Genomic DNA, 21071 nt, shown 5'->3' with positions numbered 1-21071 from the left:
TTTCGGCAGTATCGGGTCTTCCGATGGCACGTAGAATCGCCTCTGCCGCTGTAGAGGAGGAAGAAGCAGCTTAGAGGACCGTCCGGATTTTTAGCGAGTCCTCCCGTCCTGAGACGAGATTCTCCACCTGATCCAGGACTGAGTCCGCAAGCTCTGATCGTGGCAACCCCATCGTCATTTTGGGCTCCCTCTTGGGACCCCAAAATGACTCGAGCCGGGACGTTGGCTTGCTGCTGGTGGTAGCGGCGATCCTTCCGCGAGGTCATTATGCAGACGCATCAGCTTAATGACCTCTGCGAAATTCCTCTGTATCTCGGGCGTCACAGCGTCTTGTGGAGTAGGACCGTCCAGTCCCTCCAGCAAGAGCATATCCCTCGATACTCCTCCTTCAGAAGGAGAACCGCGACAGACCCCGACGGTCGCCTCCAACTACTTGCGCTTACGTCCTGGTCGGGTCCTAAGAACCGTGCCTGAGGCGTACGGCCGTCATAAGCCGGGTCACGAGGCGGCGCACCTCTCGTGATCGCTCCTTGGTAACCTCCCGCTCCTCCCGGTATAGGCCCGAGGATGGTGAAGGTAACGTTCAGCGGGAGAGGCAGACCATTGACGCTCCCCCCTCCCCCCCCGCGGTCCGCTTGGCAGGACCAAGCGTGCGGGTGGAGGGCTGTGCTGATCGTCAACCCGCGGTGACGGTCGAGTCAGTAGGCCTAGCGTCGCCGCTCGCCTGGGGCGATTGGCTCGGCTGAGAACGTCGAGACCGATCTTCTCGTCGTCAGGCGAGCTGCCGCTGGTCACCGTCTCCGCCCGGTCCCATCGGGAGCGGCGGACGGGTGACCTGCTAGGCTCCCTTTCGCGTCGAGACCGGCCAGCGTCCTCTCGGCGCGTCAAACCGCTGGTACCAGCCGTGGCTGGTACCGCGGCCGCCGTGGGGACTCCTTCCTCGCCTCAACCCGTGGCCGGTCGCGACCGTCACGTCAGCCCGAGCAGCCAGTTGGTCGCTGCGAGAGCGTCCACTGGCCTGGCGAGAGTCGTGTGCACGACTCTCGCCAGTCTTCTGCTCCGCGCCGCTGTCTTTGACGGCGAGCGAGCTCGGACGTCAAAACTTTGGCTGGACGGTCCTCTTTGGAAGAGCGTCCACTCGGTGCTTCTCGCGAACGAGAAGCGGCCGAGACGGAACCCTGGTTTAGCGGCAGAACCGCTAGCACCAGGTGAGGACGCACCAGCCGAGGCTGATGCACCTCTGGTCCCCGTCGACTTCTTCTTTGCAGAAGAAGCGACGGGCCCTGTACCCGAAGGAACAGAGGACCAGCAGAAGAGCTCCCCAACTCGCCTGAGCGAGGCCGGGCCCTTAGAGATCCCGAAGGAGTCTTCTTAAGGGGGGGAGGAAGGCAGCCTTCCTTCTTCTTCGGCTGGTTTTTAGCCTTAGAAAGTCGAAGGGGAAGGAGAGGCAGCAGACCGACGAAGAAAGAAACGATGAAGACGACGACGACACCTTCTTCCTCTTCCTTCTTCTTCTTCGCCAGGCTCCGCAGGACAGACGTCAGGTCTTCCATCCAGGAGGGAGCCGGCAGTTGCCGAAGCAACAGGGCCCGACTGCACCTGTCCGGAAAGACCTGAGACTGTTACAGCAACACCAGCAGCATGGAACAACAGGAACAGGTCCGGGAACAGCAGAACGGCAGGAACATCTGAAATGGAATGTGCAGGCCTATCTGAAAAGGAAAGAGTAGCTGGAACGGCAACAGGTACGGCAGGCACGGCAGGTACCACGGGAGAGCCAGGCGTCCTGTCGACAGTCACCCGTCATCCGTGGCACTGGCGGCCAGGTCCAGGGGGGTACTCTTAGGGCAGCGGAAGTCCGGGGTCGGCAAAGGAAAAAATCCAGGTGGTGGTGGCATCGTCCTCTTTGGAACGGCGGCAATGGGTTTTTGTACTGCCACCGTGGGTGTCACCGACATTATATGGGGCGTATATACCAGATGTGGTGGCATCTCATACGCCTGGTGTCGTTAATGTGGTAGTAGTGGTGGTCACCGCACCATGAGTGACCACCGCCGACCCCGCCAACCGCTGAAGCAACCCCTGGATGCTGGGCACTCCCTGCAGTCCCAGCGACTCCCACACCTGTCCCAAGTCGTCCTTCGCTGATGGCACACCTGCGGAAGCAACAGTCGGGTTAATTGGAGGGGCTTCCCCGCGCCTGGGGGGCGAAACACCCCCCCAGAGCGGGACGGAAGATCCCGAGTAACAGCTGTACGTCCGGGTAGCGGGCGCCCCTCCTCCACACTCGACGGATCGAGAGAGGAAAAGGACTCCGCTACCCCCCCGCAGGGGAAGGCGCGAAACGTGGGGGTGGGGCTGGCCGGGAGGCAGGAAAGAGGACGAAGTGTCCGTCACCAAAGGAGTCACTGGACTTTCCGATGACTTCTTGGCCGGCCTAAGTCTCTTCCTGCCCTCGTACAGCACCCACTGCGCCTCGGACCAATTCATACAAACCACACATGGTTCGTTGCGGGAGCACTCTCGCCCCCGACAACGAGTACAAACCTCGTGGGGGTCCACTCAACGAATGACCTGAACCCTCCACATTTACGCCCCTCCAGCCCGGGACACACTCTACGGGCGAACTGGAGGGCGCGGTGATATTTCCATTTCTTCCAATTCACTCATTGCAAGAATAATAGAATTGAGAAAAAGTACTTACAATCACTCCTGATATACAGAAAGAGAAACAAATACTCAAAGTTGAAGCAAACGACAAAGCGGGCAGAGCGATGGCGAACACGTCCTTCCCACACACGGCCGAAAGCAAAAGTGATTTGTTTACCTCCCAGTGACGATCGGACAAGCAGTTAACTACCGTTCTCCCCTTGTTCGAAGCTTACGACCGTTCCAGCTGCCGCTAGCTACTTCCTATTGTTAAAGGACCGATGGTTTGTATTACGTATCGGAACAAATTTCTTTTATTGCTTTACTTCCAAAAGTTGACAGTCTCTGCTGGTCATACTTTGGACAATCACACAATACATGTCTGACAGTTATCAATACCTTGCACTCTGAGCACTCAGGAGCAGGGTCACGTGGGCTGCTCATTAAGTGCCCATGTGTCAGACGAGTGTCTGACACATGGCCTATACGTAGACGTGTCAGGATTACTTGCTTGTGTCTTTCTCTCTGATATATGGTTTTATTTGTTTTAGTTTATTACTCTCAGGTTCTTCGTTCCATATATTTTGCCACTTATTTACAATTTTTGTTTTTATATAAGCTACAGTGTCACTAATAGGGATGTTTATCAGCTTCTTCGTTTCCTTTTATTCCGACATGGGCAGGGATCCAACATATTTCAATATTTTCTCCCTTTTTATATAATTTATAGAGTAAAAACTTTATCTGTTGCACAAGATTATTTTTGGGATTATAACTATTAATGGCTTCTATAGCACTTCTAGACTCGCTATAAATTACGAAATTGTTAAAGGAGTGTTCGTTGATTATTTTTATGGCCAATGTTATTGCACATAACTCTGCTGTAAATACTAAGGCATTATTGGGAAGTCAGAACTGGCATGTTTTATCCTGGGACACTACAGCATATCCCACTCCCTATTCTGACTTGGATCCATCTGTATATATTGCATAATGTGGACCTTTTCAGTTTATGTGCTCTATTGTATGTTGTCTCTGATGTTCTGGGGTATAGGAATACTTTTTTGATAGAAATTTTAATTTTGTGCAAATTTTTATTTTATTCATAATCCAAGGAGGAGGTAGTTTTACTATTGAAGGTAGTTGGATATTTATATTAAGTGACTCAAACAATCTTCTTGATCTAATTAGAAAAGGTGGTGAATGATTATTAATAGTAAATACATCCCTTAGTTCAAATAATTTTTTGGTTGGTGAATCACTTGACTTCATGAATTCTTGGGGCACTTTTCATCATTACTAACTCTCTATGAAGAGAGAGAGGTAGTTCACCACATTCAACCTGTAAAGAGGAGGTTGGTGATGATTTAAAAGCTCCTGTATATATTCTAAGTCCTTCATTATGAACTGGGTCCAACATTTTCAGTACTGCGTTTGAAGCTGAGCCGTATATTTCACTTCCGTAATCAATGATAGACGGCACCGTTGCTTTATATAGTAATGTAAGGGTTTGTCTATCAGCGCCCCAATTAGTGTTTGATAATTTTCTAATTAGATTCAAAGCTCTTTTACATTTTGATTTCAATTATGTTATGAGGGCGTTCCAGTTCAAGTATCAAATATTAATCCTAAAAATTTTGCAGTTTGGCCAATTTGTAAACTTTGATTTCTGATTTTCAAATCTATTTCGTCACATTTCTATCATCTTTTATCTTTATAAAATATAACTGTTTGAGTCTTATTTATGGACAATCTAAATCCTACAGATGAGGTCCATTCATCTATTTTTATTATAGATTTGTTAATGATGCACTCTGCATGTTTAATGCGAGATGCTGAATAATATATGGCAAAATCATCCATAAAAAGGTTGCTTTTAATTCCGGTGGGTAGATTTTTACTAATTTCATTAATTGCTAAGGTAAATAAGTAGTGTGCCACTAAGGACACTTCCTTGTGGAACACCATTTTCAAGTGGGAATGTTCTGGACAAAGCATCATCAATTTTCACCTGAAAACTTCGATTTGTTAGAAAGCTTTGGATGAACATGGGTAAATGTCCACGGACGTTGTTCTTTTGTAATACTTTTAATATAGGATATCTCCATGTAGTGTCATAAGCCTTTTCTATGTCAAAAAAGACTGCTACAGTCATCTGTTTTCGTTCAAATCCTCTGCGTATATGGTCTTCTAAGATAAAGAGAGAATCTAATGTAGACCTGTTACACTGTGACCCAAATTCAAGGGTTCAATTCATGAAAAGAGAGGAAATCGCCGCATCTACGGCGATAGCTCCATGTTGGTTCATAATTAAATAATGAAAATGAAAACAGTGTGCTTACAGTTTCATTTTCAAGTCAAACAAACCATTAGTAGAAAACACAATATAAACAAAGCATACAACTATGAAGCGGGCAGAGAGCAATGACGAACACGTCCTTCACACCCGCGGCCGAAAGCAAAAGTGATTTGTTTACCTCCCAGTCGCGCGCCGCACGACTGTCGGACAAGCAGTTAACTACCGTTCTCCCCTTGTTCGAAGCTTACGACCGTTCCAGCTGCCGCTAGCTACTTCCTATTGTTAAAGGACCGATGGTTTGTATTACGTATCGGAACAACTGTTCTGCAAGAAAGTTGAGTATAGCAATTATTTACAATAGGTACGAAAGTCAAGATGTCGTGACATCATACCTAATACAGGACTTAAAAGAACGTTCTAATTCCGAAAAATAATTACTAAAATTTGAGTCAGAATCAAGTTACTTTTTCAATAACGAATATTTTCAAATTAATCATCATAAATATGTATAATATTGATGTTTTACTATTTATTTAAAAAAATTATCTAGTGCACGCTTCGTCGTCGTCTTCTACCAAAACAGTTGTTTACTTAAAAACGTGGTACGGGACCGTATTCCGATTGTTGTGATGAAAGTGCCCCAGCGTCTGTGGGTACAAGTGGTGTGCGGATTTATCACAGAAAATGGGAAGTTTGTTGACACAAGCGACTCCGCAAACATCGAGATGGCGTCAATCTTCTAAAAAAATGAAGCGCAAGTAAAAATTTTGAAAGCGTTTTGGTGAGATTTGCACTGCCATGGACACCTTTTTCCCTACCCTCTATTTAATGCTTTAAATTTGGCCTTAATTTCTAACCATTGAGAAAATACTTACTTTGAAAGGAGAGTAGAGGTCTTTAGCTCCGTTTCTCACCAACAACAAGTCGCGACTGATGCTCATCTCCGGTGTCAGGACGTGTTATAAGTACTTTTTCGGAGGGTGGCATGCTATGATCGTCGTTGAGTTGATCCAGGCCATGCGGTGTTTTACCCTACTTCCAAAGGAGAGTAGAGGTCTTCAGCTGCGTCTCTCACCAACAATAAGTCGCGAGTGATGAACATCTCCGGTGTCAGGACGCGTTATAAGTACATTTTCGAATGGTGGCCATCCGTGACCGTCGGTGTGGGCCAGTCCATGCGGTTGTTTACCCTAGGTAGGATAGTGGGCAGTACCTACTATATAAGTTGGCACAGCCAAACCTCAAGTATTAGCCTGACCTAGCGTAACAGACTTAGCCACTAGCATATAAAGCATCATAAATGATATATAGCTACTAAATATTTAGATTTATGATGGATTTTCACGCTGACATGAACGTTACGACGTGAAATTAATACGTACGTGAAGGTCACTCTGGCATTGTTTACCTTCTTCGATGGCAAGAAGTAAACTGATCGTCAATAGGGTTCGTTCGATGCTACAAAAAGTAATCTATTACCCCCATTTTCACTCTAATTAGCTTAAAACTAAATTATAAAATGCCATTTAAGTTTACATGACTAATAGAAAACTAAAACACCAATGGCATAGCAGTATAAGATCATTAAATCAGCCTATCGAAGTTTTTTTTTTTTATCTTGTCGAGACGTTTCCCAAAAGATAGATGAAACTCGTCCCTCCAGGTGGACCCAACTTTCATATCGCTCTTGGGAACAACCAAAACAAACATTAATAGATAGATAATAGATGAAGGAATGAAAATAAAACTAGAAACTAACAAATAAATGCAATAACAGAGATAAAAACGAAGAATAAGGGAAATTACGAAAAAAATGTAGTCCGTATTCCCGAAATTTGTCATTTGACCAAAACGCTATCTTTTTAGTGAAACCTAACATAAAATGGCTCGATCTTTTAGGCAAAATATGTCTGGAGGTATAGGTAATCTTAAATTATAGTTATTATTATAATTTGCTATTATCATATTAAGGAGACCATCCGTGAGGACAGTAGCGTTGAATATAATAGCTGTTTCTACTTTCTACGGCATTAAATCTTTATAGTACCTAGAACTGCAAACTAATCAAAAGATAGGTTAAGTGAAGACTATGGTACAAATTAAATGCAGTCAAAATATCTATTTATACTAGTGTAAGGACAACGCCTTATCGCAATTTCCTCTGTATATAATTCTACAATCGCGTTGTTCCTACTTCCCTCCTCCAGAGCGATCAGCGGGCTTTCCTCTGAACGCTCTCGAGGAGGGAAGTAGGAATAATGCGATTGTAGAATTATATACAGAGGAAATTGCGATAAGGCGTTGTCCTTACACTAGTATAAATAGATATTTTCTGCTCAGTAAAGGACGTTTAACGTCGAAAGGTCTCGCAGATCCTGCTTCGTTTATTTTTCCTTCGTGGCATATATCTTTATTTATATCTTATAAGATCATATTTTACGTACTTTTATATTCTAAGTTATATGTCTTGCAAGAAACACAAACCGGCTCTCGCCGACCCACTTTTACTCTCTCGCGGGTCGGATACCACATTTCCGCCCGCATGCTGTATATTTGAATTTTTCCCCCCGTTTTTCTACGACGATAAATTTTTCGATTTCCTCACTGGCTATCTCTGACTCGCTACTATCGATCTTTTTCTTCCACTAATGGGTACCTTAGGGTTTAAATTAAGGGTTTGTAACCTTGCCTGTTCACCTTTCCTTTCACTTTTGAATTCATAACATTTCACCTGCATATTCCACTGAAATCATAAATAAAGGCTCACCGCATATCCTTAAATTCATCTTTCCACCTGCAAGATATTCAAATGACCTACGGGCTGCTCTTGAGCAAGAGCCCGTGCTGGCATAAAGCCAGCTTAATCTTTAACAACAACATAATAAAGATCAGTAGGCTTCTACCTGCCTCTTTGTTCACACCTCACACTAGACTATACTAAATAAAGAAATATTGACGATGATTTTCCACAGCTACCCTACATTAAGGAATTCGAAATATGAATTATGACACTGACAGTTTTCTCTCTTATTAAAAATCGGTCAAGGAACTTTGGAACTGTGCGGAAAACGAAAGAAAAAATTACATATAGAATCTACTGGTCACTTTTTACCAGATACTTATTGAATTGTAAATATCCACACTGCACTAGTGAATGGAGGATCTTTCCTACATATTGACTCTAAGGGTTTCCGGGAGTCGTTAGCTAGGACTAATATTACTTATCATATGTGTTAGTAAGCGTCGGGTATAGTACTATTAATGATAGGCTTCAGCCTTCGGAACTACTTCCTTTGTTCTATTAAACCTGTGAGGACAGGTAAATGGGTACTGATAATTGATTACTGTTGTTTGAGATTAAGCTGGCCTTGTACCAGCACGGGTTCTTGCTCCTAGAGCAGCCCGTAGGAATTTATTATTGTTGAAGATTAAGCTGGCTTTATGCCAGCACGGGTTCTTGCTCACGAGTAGCCCGGAGATCATATGAACATATTGCAGGTGGAAAGGTGATTTTTAAAGGATATGAGATGAGCCTTTATTTATGATCTCAATGGGATATGCAGGTGAAATGGTATGATTTGCAAGTGAAAGGAAAGGTGAACAGGCAAGGTTACAAACCCCTTTAAACCCTAAGGTACCCATCAGTAGAAGATTAAGATCGATAGTAGCGAGTCCTGGCGAGTCAGAGATAGCCACGGTAAAGGCCTGTCCACACGAGCAGGCCTGATCGGCGTGCTCCGGGGTTGACGGGAAAATTCTGGCGGGTTTACCCGTGAATGTTCCACACGGGTGAGGCGATGGAGAGGTGGGCGTGCCCGACGATGCCAGTAGCGTGTTCTGTGCGGTACGATAAACAGGGTGCCTACCGCAGAGAAGATACTGTGTAGCATGATAATTGCTTTGTGTTGGATGAAAAAGAAGAGAATATTGTGCAAAGAATGGCTCGGTAAAAGAAATGTATATGGTCAACGTACGTCTACCAGGGTCGAAGCTCAAGCCATCGGGCACTACCATGGTGATTTTGCTACTAGACTAGACCCATCGGGCAATTTGACGGTTTGCCCATCAAGTGTGCCCGTTAGAGGGTCCGCCGATCACGACCGGTCGTGTGGACAGGCCTTAAGGAGATCGAAAAATTTATCATAGTAGAAAAACGGGAAAAAGCGCAACTCTATGGAGTTCAAGTACCATAATTCATTATTCGATGATAGACAAAAAAGTAGGCTATAAAGGAGGCTGTGGACGGATATGTAGTTTCCTACGGACCGAACAAGGGAAAGGCCCGTGCCAACAAGAAGTGTTGGCTTAATACAACAACAACAACAGATATGTAGTACCCTACCTGAACAGAGAGAAACTGGGTACCTGTCTTACTCTCTGGTCCTCAGAGGTATAATGGAACAAAGGAAGCAGTTTCGAAGGCTGAAACCTATCATTAATAGTACTATACCTGACGCTTAATACCACGTATGATAACACCGAAAAAAAACAATTCTGATCAGTAGGCCTAGATTAGACAAAGTAAAATTAAACGATGTGAATTGGTTAAAACTGGAGGAAGATATAAAAAAAAAGAGGAATCGACATCTAATATACTTCTGTTTGTAGATCTGTCGAAAGAAGAAATTTAAAATACGAGGGAATTGATAAAAGTTGTAGATGGTATTATAGAGACAAGAAAACTAACACAAAAGCACAAGAAGAATAGAACGAGCAAATAAAAGAGGGCCGTTATAGAGAAAGCTTCCACTTAATACTAATACTGTACTTAAAAAGTAAGTAAAAGTATACCTTATTTGAGATACCGGCAGAAGTAAAATAAAAAAGAAGTCCAAGTTCAAATGGCCTCTGACAGTCATTTTGTCACCAAACGACTAAATTTAGAGGGTACTATGTAGTAATAGGTATTTAAACTAGGGAGACGGGTATTCATAGGCACTACCAGAAGGGGTACCTACCTAGTACTACTATCTAGGTACCTAGTACTTAGCCTAGTTACTGTGCTTGGCTAGTCCGTGTTCATGTTGTTAGGCGTTGCTTTGGGGGTCAAAGTGGAGCTACAAAGCCCTCCTGAGTCAGTGCACCCTAAGTCAAATCTAGAAGGTAGGGTAGTTTGCGGAGCGACGGGGATTAGCCTAGTTTCTAACACTGCCGAAAATGAGTGTTAGCCTATAGCCTAGTTGTTGGGGGGGAGGGGGGGCACCCGTAGAGGATGAAGCCACTCAAACCAGGTCAGGGCATGTTCACTAATTTAGGTTAGGGAGGTAGGGTCTGTTTATATCAGGACATAGGGTAAAAAACCGCATGGTACAGGGGTGGACCATGTACAATCAATGTGTACAACCCCAAGAAAAGTACATTATAACGCGTCCTGGCATCGGAGATGGGCATCAGACGCAACTTGTTGTTGGTGAGGAACGGAGCTAAAGACCTCTACTCCGGTGTCAGGACGCGTTATAATGTACTTTTCTTGGGGTTGTACACATTGATTGTACATGGTCCACCCCTGTACCATGCGGTTTTTTACCCTAGTAGCATTTTAGGAAGATTAAGTGTCTAGCCTACCTATACCTAGTATGGGAATTTACTCTGGGTGATCTGTTTCTGATACAGTGTTACTCTGGCGGGTGGGGAGCATGGGGATGAAAGCCCCTATGACCAGGTCAGGGCATGACACCCTAAGTGAGGTTAGGAATGTAAGGTCTGGTTAGGCCACGATTCAGATTCTAGGAAAGGTTCACTTGAGGTTCGCAGCCAATGCCAGACCACACATCTTAATGGAAGTTCACACCCACCCATCTGTTTCCTATATTCTAACTTACTGTGCTGGGTGACCATGAGGGTAATGCATTATCCCCCCCCCCCACCAGGTAAGGACACAGCACACTACTAAGTCAGGGCAGGAAGGCAAGTTAAGGTCAATTGCTAGACTTCTTTAGTGATAATCTACCTATCATTGCCAATAGTCTCATTCCTGCCTATTCCTTCTTTCTCTGACAGTGAATTGCCTAAAATGCTTGCAATATAGGCTATGCTGTGGTCTTCCCTGACTATTTAACATGTTTTCCAAGATATAAACTTATTTACCAATGGGCCCTGTACTTGAGGAGAAACAGGGTAGTGTAGATACAAATTCTCTCTCCTTCTCTCATCTTTTGTTCCTTTATTCTGTTTCCAGTATCGTTAATCATCAAACAGGTAATTTTCCACATACAAAAAATTCTGTCCAGGATAATGAAAGATCGATAACAAATAAGTTTATTATTTCAATTGCTCAAAAATACGTGCATTGTTTTTAAAAAGAATAACATGCGATTAATATTTACACTAACAACATGAACACTACTAATGAACTAGTAATTGTTTGGTAAACTCTTAACTGTTAGCACCAGTGAATCTACTGGTAAAATTCAGCTTTATCAAAGGCTGACAAATAGCTATCAGAACAAGTGGCAGAAAGAAAAAAAAACATTATTGTTGTCAATTACCATAGAAAAAGGTATTTAACTGTTCAGGTAAACATAATTTGTTCCTACACGATATACATAAGGGATTACTTTCAGCATAGCCGGAATTACGGCTGTTAAATTCTTGAACAAGTGGTTAGGCAGTAACTACCGTCTGGTAGGCAAGTAGGCCCGCCTACCCGAATGTAAACACTCCACTTTTCTTTCGGCCATCTTTCAATGAAGACATATTTTTGTGAGCTCTGGCTGACAAGCTGTTAATCATTTTCCCTAAGGGATCTTTTATTTTTTGAATAAATATGTATATACTGTGTTTGATATTAATAATTAATTGATTTTAATATTAATATACAAACCCACTTTTTATACATTCAACTTCCCTGACAGATATATACTTAGCTATAGACTCCGTCGTCTCCGACAGAATTTCAAATTTCGCGGCACACGCTACCGGTAGGTCAGGTGATCTACCGCCCTGCCCTGGGTGGCAGGACTAGGAACCATTCCCGTTTTCTAATCAGAATTCTTCTGTCGCCCGGGCCATCAACATTGTTGTTGGTTCCTCTCGATTGGTTTTTCTTTTTTCACCGGCAATTGATCTTCTTGACCGACTTTTGGTGACGTATCTGGATTGTTGGATTGGCATACGCTTTTGTGGACTGTTTTGTGGACTTGATTTTGGATTTTTCTTTAAAAATGTCTGACTCTGGAACGGTTGTGAGACGTTGTGTGAATGTAGGCTGTAAGGTGAGGTTGCCGAAAGCTTCGGTAGACCCTCACACTGTATGCAAGGGTTGCAGGGAGTATGAATGTTCTTTTACTAATACTTGCAAGGAATGTGAGAATTTTTGAGTGAGAACGTGAATGGAAGAATCTAACCTAACTTATTTGAAAAAGTTAGAGAGAGAACGAGTGAGGAAGGCTTCTTATAGAAGTTTAAGTAGTTCGAGATCTGAACTAATTCCTAGCTTGGGATCTTCCCCAAGGGTAAGTATTGCTACTTCTCCTTCCATTGCAGCCCCTTCTCCTATTGCAGAACCTGTAGATTCAGCGAAAGAACTTGCGGATCTAAAGCAGCCTTCAAGTTGATGGAAAACAAAATGGCTGCCATACAAGGTAAGGCTAGTGATTTTTCAGTGGACAGTGATATGAGTGTCCCCAGTGTAGTGGAGGGGGCATCTGGTCGGCTCAGCAACGCTCCTAGGTCTAGACCTCTTCCAAGCTCACATGCCCAGAGGAGAAGGAATGTCGAAAACCGAAAGGAGGTTGTGGAGAATCCCCACCGATCAGGTGTCCCTTCGGCGGTTTTCTGTGACACCCCAGACTGCCAAGGATCGCTATTGTAAAGCGTCCTGCGTGAGTGTTTTTCGTCGTCGGGATCTTCATCTCCGAGACGTGATTGGAGGGATTCCAGATCGATCCTCCGAACCACTCAAGTAGGAGTTTGGGAAGGCTCCGACGATTGATTGCGAGCCCAGAACAAAACTTCCCTGAGGAGTCTCCTTCGGGAGTGAAGAAGGCAAGAGAGCCATTCTTTCAACCAGAGTGAGAAGGAGGCAGGAGGTGGAGGCTATGGACTCCTCCCCTCCTCCTTCCCCTCCTCCCGAAGAGGATAAAGAGGAGGTTACGAAGAGGTTCATGATGGCTATGCAAGAGCAGATTTCGTCTTTTGTAGGAGTTCGGTCAAAGGAGCCTCCTAGAAGGAAAGACTCTTCCCTTCCGATCAAAAGATCCTCCAGACGTATGGAGGTATCTGCCGCCAGGATCAATCCTCCTACTCGAGGTGAGGTTTCCTGTACGAAACCTGGATGACCTATCAGACGTCTGGCACCGCCAGGAGTGGAGTCACCCAGGAGGCAGGAGGCAGGAGCCAGGAGTGGAGGTAGCCAGGAGTGGATCACCGGAGGCAGGAGGCCAGGAGGCAGAGCAGGAGGCAAGAGTCAAGAGGCAGGAGTCAGGAGCCAAGAGTCAGGAGGCAGGAGTCCGAGCCAGAGTCGGCAGGAGGCAGGAGTCAGGAGGCGGGAGCCAGGAGTCCGGAGTCAGGAGTCCGAGTCCAGGAGGCAGGAGTCAGGAGCCAGGAGGCAGGAGTCAGGAGGCAAGAGTCAAGAGCCAGGAGGCAGGAGTCGGAGACTCGTTCCTGGAATTTATGACTCTTCTCCAAATAGGAGCTCCTCTCCTTCAGATCGTAGGAGGTCTTGGAAGGACTCTCCCTCCAAACGTGAGCTTTCTCCTTCGTCTGATCGAGGTTTAGACGATTTGTCTGATGACAAACCTCCTGCAAATGAGGGACTCTCGAGTTACAAGGTCTTAGCCTCATTACTGCTACAAGAGTTTGGAGACTCTCTTAGTCCGGCGGCTTCCTCCTTCTCCCCTCGTTCTCGTCTTTTCGAGCTCGGCTACGGCAAAATCTTCTGGCCTTTCTGAAAATGAAGCCTGCAATACTATGAGAAGGCACATCCATTCTTTAGATTCTTGGATGGACAAGAAGAAAGAGTTGGGAAAGACGGTATTCTGCATGCCTCCTTCCAAACTACATGGAAGAGAGGTATTTGGTATGGGACAGGAGAGACTATGGGTCTTTCTCTGCCTGCCTCGGCAGATGCGGACTTTTCCAATTTAGTGGAGGCCTCTAGACGTCACTCCTTAGGATCGGTCAGATCGACGTGGAGCACTTCGGAGTTGAACCACTTTCTAAAGGGACTTTTTGTCACTTTAGAGGTGGTGTTTCAACTTTCTGGATTGGGTCACTCGGAGTTCTGGCCAACAAATCTAAAGATCCGGAGTTTCTTAAAAACCCAGAGATTCTCCATAGCGTCCTGTCTTGCATGGACAAGGCAGTACAGGACGGTTTCGGGAGAAGTGGCTTCCCTTTTTGGTGCTGGTCTCCTGAAGAAGAGATCAGTATATGGATCCCTACTTATCAAAAGGGGTTCTCCGAGCCAGAGGACTGCTTTATTGTTCGCCCCTCTGTCGGATCCATCTGTTTCCTTCTCAGTTAGTGAAGGATATATCTCGCTCGCTAACTGAGAAGGCGACACAGGACCTACTAACACAAACGTCCAAGAAAGGATGCCCTGTAGTGTCGGCGATTAAAAAGGACAATCGTCCTCCTCAGCAGCCCTTTCGTGGAGGTGCAGCGGCTCGTCCCCCTGCCAGAAAGAAGAGCTCTGACAAGAAAGAGGAAGGTCTTCCTTTAGGCCTTCAAGAAACCAAAAAAATGACTTGTTGCTCCTTCAAGCACCAGTGGGCGCCAGAGCTCCTGAACTTTGCAGGAGTATGGGCAAAAAGGGGAGCCGACCCTTGGTCAGTGTCGGTCCTAAAGAAAGGATATGTAATCCCCTTCGAGGACAGCCCTCCCCTAACATCTACGCCTCGGGAACTGTCACGAGGTACAGAGACCCTGTAATGAGAAAGACTCTCCTTCAATGGTGGGAACAATGTGGGAAAAGGAGGGCCAATCGAACTTGTGCAGGATCCACACTCCCTGGGATTTTACAATCGCCTTTTTCTAGTACCAAAGGCATCGGGGGGGTGGAGACCAGTTCTGGACGTAAGCGCTCTGAATCGCTTTGTTCAGAAAAAGAAGTTTCGCATGGAAACGTCCGCTTCAGTAATGTCGGCTCTTCGTCCAGGAGATTGGATGGTCTCTCTGGACTTGCAAGATGCGTATTTCCACGTTCCCATTCACCATTTGTCAAAGAAAAAATATCTTCGGTTTGTAATAGGAGACAAGATTTTTTCAATTCAGGGCTCTGTGCTTCGGTCTGTCTACAGCTCCGCAAGTATTCACCAACCTGATGGCGAATGTGGCAAGATGGCTTCACCTAGAGGGAATAAACATCTCCCTCTACTTGGACGACTGGCTGATCAGGGCCAAGTCGGAGATTCAGTGCTTGGAGGACTTATCAGTAACAAGGAACATGATAGAATCGCTGGGATTAATCGTGAACCTCGAGAAGTCGCAGCTGATCCCCAGCCAGAGCTTGGTCTATCTGGGGGATTCAGATGGATTCTCGGTTTTCGAGTATTTCCTTCGCGAGAAAGAATCACTCGAGGTTTGTCGAAAATCTCGAGCTTCTTAGAGAGAAAGAACAGTTCAGCGAGGGATTATCTGAGCCTTTTAGGGACCCTGTCCTCACTAGAAAAGTTCTTCTCTCTGGGGAGGCTTCACCTTCGCCCTCTTCAGTTTTTCCTGAAAGGGGTGTGGAGTTGGAAAGACGGGACAACTCGGACATCTTCCCGCTTCCACAAGAGGTAAAAGATCATTTGAAGTGGTGGATCCTTCCTCTTCAAAAGAACGAAGGCGTATCGCTTGCCCTGCAGAACCCAGACCAAGTATTATATTCCGAACGCTTCGGAGTCGGGATGGGGAGCGACGCTGAGGAGCAAGGGAGGTGTCAGACACCTGGACAAAGGAACAGGTGTCCTGGCACATCAATTGCAAGGAACTAGTGGCCATACACCTAGCCTTAAAGTTCTTCGAAGGGGGTAGATAGTCAGAGGCGGGGTGATACAGATAAACTCGGACAACACCACGGCTCTGGCTTTACATACGCAAGCAAGGAGGCACGCACTCTTTCTCCCTCTTTCAGTTAACAAGACACCTGTTAACCTGGACAGAAGAAAGAGGCATAACTCTCCTCACAAGATTTGTTCAAGGGATAAAGAATGTGAGAGCGGACAGACTGAGCAGGAGGAATCAGGTCCTTCACAGAATGGACTCTACAACGAAGAAGTGTGTCGAAGTCTTTGGTCCCTGTGGGGGAGACCTCACATAGACCTGTTTGCGACGTTCCTCTCCAAAAGAAAAAATAGAGCTCTTTTGCTCTCTAGTGGAAGATCCGAGAGCCTTCGCAATAGACGCGTTTCTCCTGGATTGGTCGGGTGTGGACTCATACGCCTTTCCCCCGTTCAAGATCCTGGGGGAAGTGCTCAGGAAGTTCGTAGCGTCAAAGAACACGAAGTTGACACTAATAGCCCCATTTTGGCCAGCCCAGGAATGGTTCACGGAGGTACTTGGAGTGGATAGTGGACTTCCCCCCCATATCTCTTCCAAACAGACCAGATCTACTCAGACAACCCCACTTCGAGAGGTTTCATCGCAACCTCCCAGGTCTCGCTCTGACTGCCTTTCGACTATCGAAAGACTTGTCAGAGCGAGGGGCTTTTCTCGCAAGGCTGCGGGCTCTATCGCTAGAGCCCGCAGAGCTTCGACGAGAAGAGTATACCAATCGAAGTGGGAAGTCTTTAGGAGGTGGTGTAAGAGTCAGAAGCTGTCCTCCTCCAGTACCTCTATAGTGAATATTGCCGATTTCCTCCTCTTTCTGAGAGAGGAAACCACACCTATACTGTCTCAACAATAAAGGGATACAGAAGCATGCTGTCTTCAGTATTTAGAAATCGAGGGCTAGATATTGCAGACAACTAAGATCTACACGATCTAATTAGATCCTTTGAAACTTCAAAAGCAGCACTCCTAGAACACCTAGTTGGAATCTGGACGTGGTCCTGAAATTCCCTTTCATCGGATAAATTCGAGCCTTTACATCTGGCTTCCTTCCGCGACGTCACTAGGAAATGCTTATTCCTGTTGTCTCTCGCTACAGCCAAGAGGACGAGCGAATTGCACGCTCTAGGTTCCACAGTGGGGTTCAAAGGAGATGCTGCCATCTGTTCGTTCCAGACAAGTTTTTTCTGGCGAAGAACGAAAACCCGTCAAAACCTTGGCCCAGAAGCTTTGAAGTAAAAGGTCTATCTAACCTCGTAGCAGAGAGATAGAGAGGTCTCTCTGTCCAGTGAGAGCTCTTAAATTTTATTTAGAGAGGAAGAGACAGATGGGAGCTTGTCAACAAGGTCTTTGGTGGTGCGGTGAAGAACCCCAAAAGACTCCATGTCCAAGACGCCTTAGCTTTCTTTGTGAGAAGCGTAATTACGGACGCTCACAAGACTGCTCGGAGGAATCCTTCGGTCTTCTAAAGGTCAAGACCATGAGGTGAGAGCAGTAGCAACATCCTTGGCGTTCCAAAAGAATATCGTCTATAAAATATCATTGAGACTACGTATTGGAGGTGCAATTCAGTGTTTGCATCTCATTATCTGAAGGATGTGAGAGTGACCTATGAGAAGTGCTTCTCTCTAGGTCCATTTGTATCAGCAGATACAGTGCTGGGTCTTGGAGCAAAGACTGATCCTTAAATATTGTGTTTTTATGCATGACACTTACCTGGCAGGTATATATATGCTGTATTTTTCTGAAGTCCGACAGAAGGTTAAAAATTTAAAAAAACGTTCCGACACACGCAGTTGGGTCGGCCAGGTGTGGGTGGTTAGTACCCATTCCCGCCGCTGGGAGGCGGTATCAGGAACCATTCCCATTTTCTATTCATAAATTTTCTGTCGCCGGTGACTGAAAACACCTGTTTTCAGTACCTCCGGCTTAGGATTTTTGGAAACTTCATTTGCCGCTAAGTATCCTAATTGTCTTTTAATTTATTTACTTGGATTTGTGGCTAGGCATACGCTATCTTAAATTGATTTGAATTTGATTCATTTTTGCATAAGATATCTGAATCTAGTTAGGCTAGTTTTCAGAGGGTGTTGTCTGCAAAGATAGGGTGTGGCTACCGAAGCTTCGGTAGTTCCGCACTTGGGGGGCGCAATTAATCAGTAAACATGTCTATTTCCGTAAGGAAAAAGTATGATTCGTATGTACGCAATTAATCAGTAAACGTGTCTAATTCCGTAAGGAAAAAGTTTGTTTAATATGTACGCTATTAATCAACTTACGAAAGTCAGGGTAGTGATACTGCTAACCTTCCGGTAGACTTTATTTTGCCTAACGCTGTAGTATGGCCTACGGGTTTATGACTATGTCTGCGAGAGGTGATCGCTCTCCTTCATTGTTGTGAAGAGTTCTACTTCTGTTTTTGTTACGCCTAACCCTGTAATGTTGCCTTCGGGCCCTAAACAGTGTCTGTAGAGGTTATTGCCTTTCTCTTATACTATTTCGATTCGTAACTTAGAATCGAAAGTGTTTGCTTTAGAGAGCAATAGTGAAGTGGCTAAGTGCAGTGACAGTGCCCCTTGTGTAGTGGAGGGTGCGTCAGATCGGCCTTATAACGCCTCTAGGTCTAGACCTCTGTCGAACTCCCAGAACCAAGGGAGAGGGCATGTCGAAAGCCGAAGGAGGGTTACAGGGAACCCCACCGATCTGGCGTGCCTTCGGCAGTTTCTGATGAAAATACCCAGACTGCCAAAGTGCGTGCACATGCACGAATCCTGAAGGATTGCTTCTCGTCCTCCGAGGCGTCCTCCACCCCGCACAAGGGTTGGAGCTCTCGGAAGACTCGCGCCCCCTCTAAGAAGCTTTATAGAAGAGGACGCTTCACGTCCCTTCTCCCTCGTTATGTGTTTCAGTGAGAAGTAAGAAGGCGAAAGTTGCCTGATCACGTGTACTTCTTTCCACCAAGAAATAAGAAAAATAGGAAAAAGAAGGCAGTTTCTCTCGCTTGTTTTTGACGCCTGTCAGGAGCGGGACGCTTTTCTGCACGCTTATTTGGACGATCGGCTTGAACAGGACGCTCGATGGACGCACTCACCAGTGGACGCCGAGCGTCCTCGCCAGTGGCCGCCGAGCCGCGCACCAGGAGCGCACCAGACGCCGAGTCCTCGCCAGTGGACGCCGAGCGTCCTCGTCATGGACGCCGAGCGCGCAACAGGACGCCGAGCGTCCTCGCCAGTGGACGCCGAGCGCGCACCAGAACGTTTCTGTTGAACTCTTCAAGCTCTTGTTTAAGATTTGAGCCTCAAGAAAGTGAACAGAACTTCGTCTTCGAAACCCAGCAAGACCTCGGGTTTCGTGAATTCAAGAGGTCTCTGTCAATATTATATTGCTTTTCGCAAAGGTGGATGGAGTTAAGGAAAGCTCAAGGGAAGATCTCGTTTTCTCTACCTCAGTCAAGACTTTGAGATAAGACAGTTACGGGTTATGCAAAGGCTCGACGGCCTGAACGTCAGGATTTTCGGCAACGTTCAGTAGGATTCTTGCAAAGGCACTCATCAAAAGGACGCTCTTCAGGAAAGCGCAAGACAAGACTTCCTTTGCCATACTGCCAATAAATTTAAAGCTTTTTAGACCATCTGAAAGGGTTTTTCGATGATATAGATTTTGTTAGTTTCTAGTCGAGACTTCCATGCCGATTGAGCATCGTCGTTTCTACCTACCGTAAGCCCAGTCTTTTAACAGGATTCTTGTCCCTTCCTTGTTTGAGACGGGAATCGAAAAATAAAAGGCTCGACTTCCTGGATTACGTTTTGTCAATTCAGTGACTTTCCCCCATTGACAATATACTATCGTTTTGTCAAGTAAGTGGGTCCCCTCCCCTCATTGACAAAATATCTCTCTGTACCGTTAATGGGTTAGTTCTCATTGACAAACATCTCATTAACTTGATATTGCGTAAGCGAATAAGGACAAGGTTCGGAAGAGCTCTCCTTCCTCATTCGCAGACTCGTACAAGAAATAGACTTGTAGACTACGTCAATGAACGCTTATGTCCAGTATCTTAAGAAGCTTGAGATGTCTGCTTCGATTCTCTAAGTTTTGTTCATGAAACTTGCCTGTCAGATATGTATGTAGCTGTATTTCCGAATTCAGCTATATATATGTCTGCCAGGTAAGTATGAACAAACTTTATTGTGATATAATAAAATTTTTTTGCCTTGCGTTATTTTACTACTGGTTGGTTCAAGTCATACACGCTTGCTGTAGTTACCTCTTCGGATGGCAACCGAGAGGTCTATTGTCTACTATTTTAAGGACATTTAATCGTCACTCCCTGCAGTCCTTCCAGGAGTTTCCGATTTATCTTTTACCGTTGTATGGTTAGTGTTCTGACGACACAAACGCATCTATATATTTAGCGTTTTCTGTTTCGCTTAAATATACCAGCTTGAGAGTCTCTTTTTGTTGCAAAAAATAACGGACCTATTTCTTCGTAGAATAGGGTAGCTGGCAACCCAGACATAAAGTTAAGAGACGACGTTCGTAAGCTGCTGGCTGCTGCTGTGTCTGACTGTCCAAGTTTCCAACCGAGCCACCAGTAACAGATCGTGCGCTGTCATGCGCTGTAGGTTACGTCTCTCTCTCCTGCGGGATTGACTGACTAACCGTATCTCTGTGCTGGCGGTTACGTCTCTCCTGCGGGATTGACTGACTAACTGTATCTCTGTCCTACAATCACGGACTTTAGCCTAAGATTGAGGGGATTTCTTACGTGAATGAATAACGTTGCATTAGTTTTTTGCCTTACTATGTTCAACAGAGTTTATCTCTTAATCCTTTTCGGTGCTCGTTACCGCACGGTATAGAACTAACGAGTCTACCGCAAGATTGCACTTTTATATGCTCTCCTGCTTATGGCAAAGCGCAGCCTTATAGGGAAGTAAGCATACTCGGGGGAGGGAATGGATGAGCTTGCTGGGGACCATTTCCTTCCTGAAGAAGTTTTGTTTCCCCGAATAGACTGCAATTCAGACCACAAGTTTTTTTCCTACCGGGAAACTGAAATATTATTCAAGATCTAGGAATTATTCTGAACATCTCTCAGTGCGTCATGATAGAAAGAAGGTGCCGGACATCTGGATAGTGTTTCAGA

The 21071-nt window shown here is 45.5% G+C and overlaps 2 protein-coding genes across 5 annotated transcripts in view; one reads left to right on the top strand and one right to left on the bottom strand.

Moving 5' to 3' along the window:
• Nucleotides 1–9415, bottom strand: part of LOC135200314 (regulator of nonsense transcripts 2-like) — a 305608-nt gene extending 296193 nt beyond the window's left edge. Inside the window, exon 1 of one of the 2 annotated variants that reach the window (XM_064228867.1) lies at nt 9291–9415. The gene's annotated coding sequence lies outside the window, so the exon portion shown is untranslated. Of the gene's footprint in view, nt 1–6330; nt 6439–9290 lie in introns of those variants that run through there. The other variant, XM_064228866.1, reaches the window with a different exon arrangement.
• A 61-nt stretch (nt 9416–9476) lies between these two features.
• The window catches only part of LOC135200316 (ethylmalonyl-CoA decarboxylase-like), a 62543-nt gene continuing 50948 nt past the window's right edge, over nt 9477–21071 (top strand). The window contains exon 1 of one of the 3 annotated variants that reach the window (XM_064228870.1): nt 9477–9723. The gene's annotated coding sequence lies outside the window, so the exon portion shown is untranslated. The other 2 variants (XM_064228871.1, XM_064228869.1) reach the window with 2 other exon arrangements.

The sequence above is a fragment of the Macrobrachium nipponense genome, chromosome 26, assembly GCF_015104395.2.
Source record: "Macrobrachium nipponense isolate FS-2020 chromosome 26, ASM1510439v2, whole genome shotgun sequence".
Lineage (NCBI taxonomy): Eukaryota > Metazoa > Arthropoda > Malacostraca > Decapoda > Palaemonidae > Macrobrachium > Macrobrachium nipponense.
Note: the sequence above shows the minus strand (reverse complement) of the source record. Positions and strands in the feature narration are given on the sequence as shown.